At 38.1% G+C, this 3,197-nt stretch overlaps 1 long non-coding RNA gene across 2 annotated transcripts; it reads right to left on the bottom strand.

Moving 5' to 3' along the window:
• Nucleotides 1–1,105: 1,105 nt before the first annotated feature.
• Nucleotides 1,106–2,993, bottom strand: LOC138913580 (uncharacterized). 2 transcript variants are annotated; one of them, XR_011419365.1, is made up of 4 exons: nucleotides 2,391–2,568; nucleotides 2,239–2,320; nucleotides 1,798–1,904; nucleotides 1,106–1,737 (listed from the first exon to the last, which is right to left on the bottom strand). It is a non-coding gene; the product is annotated as an uncharacterized lncRNA (long non-coding RNA). The 2 variants fall into 2 exon arrangements; XR_011419366.1 differs by having other exon boundaries at nucleotides 1,598–1,737; nucleotides 1,798–2,000; nucleotides 2,391–2,993.
• Nucleotides 2,994–3,197: the final 204 nt, after the last annotated feature.

Raw genomic sequence — 3,197 nt, 5'->3', positions numbered from 1 at the left:
TGGGTATGGGTTTGGGTTCGGCACTGGGGTAGTGGCAGTAGCAAAGCAAGTTAAATCCTTAAGATGTCCTGGCGGCAAAGTAAATCCGGCGAGGTTACCTTTTCCAAGAGGGTTGACCTCGGACCGCAGTCCTTTGTTTTTACGCGCCACTGAAGACATCGAAAGGGAGTCGTCGCATATGACAGGCCGGAGTCCAGGAGTCCTGGATCCTGGCTGCCGAGTCCTTGCGCTCTCATTTTCAATTCCACTCACATGCCCACATCTGTCCGCCTGCCACGAATTTTCTTACCGTTTTTTCTTTTTGGCTGCTCCCATTTCCTTCTGCTTGTCCATCCTCCATTGATTTATGCGCCGGCAATGCGCTCTCGTGTATCCCCGAATGTCCTTTTGGCCATTGTCCTGCCCATTTGGCTCCTTGCGCCCCCCGCCGGCTACTTTGTTTCACTTTGGCCACATTTGCGGCTCCGTTTTGTGCATGCCCACACTCATAGAAATTTTCCGGTAAAATCGCCCTAAAAACAAGGAAAATCGCCCTAAAACGGGGGTCAATGGCGACTAGGCAACAAAATTAGGGCAAATTGCCCTAAAAATACGGGTGAATTTGTCACACATTTAGGGCGATTTTTGGTATATCTAGGGCGATTTTTCTATTTTCAAAGCTAATTGCCCTAAAAATAGGAAATGAGACCCTTAAACTAAAGGCAGTTTCCTTTAAATCCAGGGCGATTTTTCTGGACTTATAGGCGAATTGCCCTGGAAATCGGAAAAAATACCTTTAAACTAAAGGCAGATTTTCATAAATCTAGGGTGTTTTTCTGGATTTTAGGGCAAATTGCCCTAGAAATATGAAAAAATATCCTGAAACTGAAGGCAGATTTTCATAAATTTAGGGCGTTTTTCTGGATTTATAGGCGAATTGCCCTAAAAAAAGCAAAGTGCTCCCCAAAATTTCACGGCTTTTTTTTCATAAATAAAAATACGATTTCATTATATTTTTTTTGTTTTTTTTTTATATTTTTGTTTGTTGTTATTTACACAATTTCTAATTATATACATTTACAAACTTTCCTACTTATTCTTATTGCTAAAAGAATTACATCGATCTTAAAAATAATGTTTTGGCTTAATGTATTTTTTGGTCTTTAGGTTGTGTGCTTCCGCCGGAGGGAATTTTAGGTCTTTTAAGGTTTATTACAATAAGTACTGATTATCAAATTTTACTTCTAATTGAATGCATAGAAATAATATATTTTTTTTGGAATGAACAGATTGTTTCTTTAAAATAGTTACAGTTTTAAGGTTTTATAATCCTTCAAGAGTTCGGATAAAGCTTTACCTTTCTTATCAGACTCTAAATGAATTTCATAAAACATTTTTTGGATAAATGTCGTGGTTTAAAACAAAAAATATTTTGAAGCACACATCAATACTTTTCAATAAGGTTCGAATTCTATAAAAAAACCTCTGATAGGTAAACTGGAAATTCACCAAGGTCAAAAAGGGCTTGTTCCCACGTTGCAGCTGAATGGTTGCAGTTTCGGCTTTCCGGATTAGCAATTTTCCGTCAATGCCTTTAGATGTGTTTGCAGTTCCCCAACAGTAGCCTTCCAAACCAAGAAACGGCTTCGCGGGTCCGCAATGGTGTGCTTCGCGTTCTTGCTCCCGCCGTCCTTTTTTGTCATTGCTGTCGCACCAACACTGAATGGATCGCAAGCCAAATTAAAGTTGATTGTATCTCTATTAAATAAAAACAGTCTATTTATTGAATGAGAAAAGAAAAAGAGAAAAAGCACATACCTTCAGCGTGGCTTTCCAAAGATTTGAGCAGTTTTATTCCCTTACTTTCGCTTTTAAAAAGTGCGAAAAGTGGTTTGCGGAAGCTGGATCTCAAAGACGTTCTCAATCTAAAACAAGAAAAAAAATTGTTAGAAATTAATATAAAAATGCACTACTAACAGTCAGAATTTTCATTTAGCCTGCGATTGCGTTTGCTGCTACTTCTGGAAAAAAAGAAGCAACAAAAGCAAATTTCGGTTACTGACGAAATGACCCAATAGAAATTTGGGGGTTATTTTGGCATATGCACTTGTGAATGCGGTTTGTCCGGTGCATAAATACAGATTTCTGGTAAATATATACATCTGTACACATGTGTGTATTCTGTTGCATCATCTTTTTACCTCAAGCATTATTTACATATACACATACATATATGTATACTCTTATTAATGTTCTTACTTTGTTCTGCCACACTTCCAAAACTCTACATCTGGACCGCTGCTTCCAGTCAAATCTTTTTAAGTTTCAGCTGCATTTTCATCTGTTACAGATATGTAAATTCAATTAGTTATTAATATCCAAATTGCACAATTATATATGTATGTACTCACCAGAAAAACCGAGAAAGAATCGCCTCCCAAGTCCTTTAATAGCGTTTACATTTTTCACTTTTTCACAAACAAAAGGTTTCACAAACACGTCTTTCGCCGCCAAGCGCCCGAAAAATTATGACAAAGTCTAGACAATGCAACTCTTTCTACCCCCACCCTTGCCACTGCAACGGACGAAAAGTAGCAAAGAAGAAGAAAAAGGTCCGCCCTAATATACACACACATTCACTTGTTTTGACCTGTCAACCACACACACATACACACATGTATTACATATGTATCCATTAATTGCGTCTTAAAATTTCGTTTGACTCTTCCTTGTTTTTAGGGCAATTTCAGAACATTTTTTTTGCTATTTTGTTCAACGTTTTAGGGCGATTTCGCCCTAAAAAGAAGGAATTACTTTTGGAGTCGACTCATGAAAATTCGCCCTAAAAAACAGGGCAAATTGGCCTTTTTGGAAAAACTAACCCTAAAAAATATTTTCCATGGCGATTTTTCGTAACTTTAGGGCTAGCCACCCGTATAATAAGAAAATTTTTCGTAGTTTTAGGGCGACCTCGGTTTTAGGGCGACTTTTCTAGTATTTAGGTAAAAATTTCTATGAGTGCAGCCCACCGGGAAAATTCCTCTGGAAAATAACATATTTTCAAGAGGTTTCTCCATAGAAGCGGAAGGGACCAAACCTCATTCACCCCTTACATTTCTTCCATCTCTGGTTTCAAAATACACGGGGGTGACACAAAAAGTAAGGGGGAAATGAGGTTTCTATCTGGATCTCTGACAGAAGAATGCAGGACAAAATCC

Source organism: Drosophila takahashii, chromosome 3R (assembly GCF_030179915.1).
Source record: "Drosophila takahashii strain IR98-3 E-12201 chromosome 3R, DtakHiC1v2, whole genome shotgun sequence".
In the NCBI taxonomy this organism is placed as follows: Eukaryota; Metazoa; Arthropoda; class Insecta; order Diptera; family Drosophilidae; genus Drosophila; species Drosophila takahashii.
Note: the sequence above shows the minus strand (reverse complement) of the source record. Positions and strands in the feature narration are given on the sequence as shown.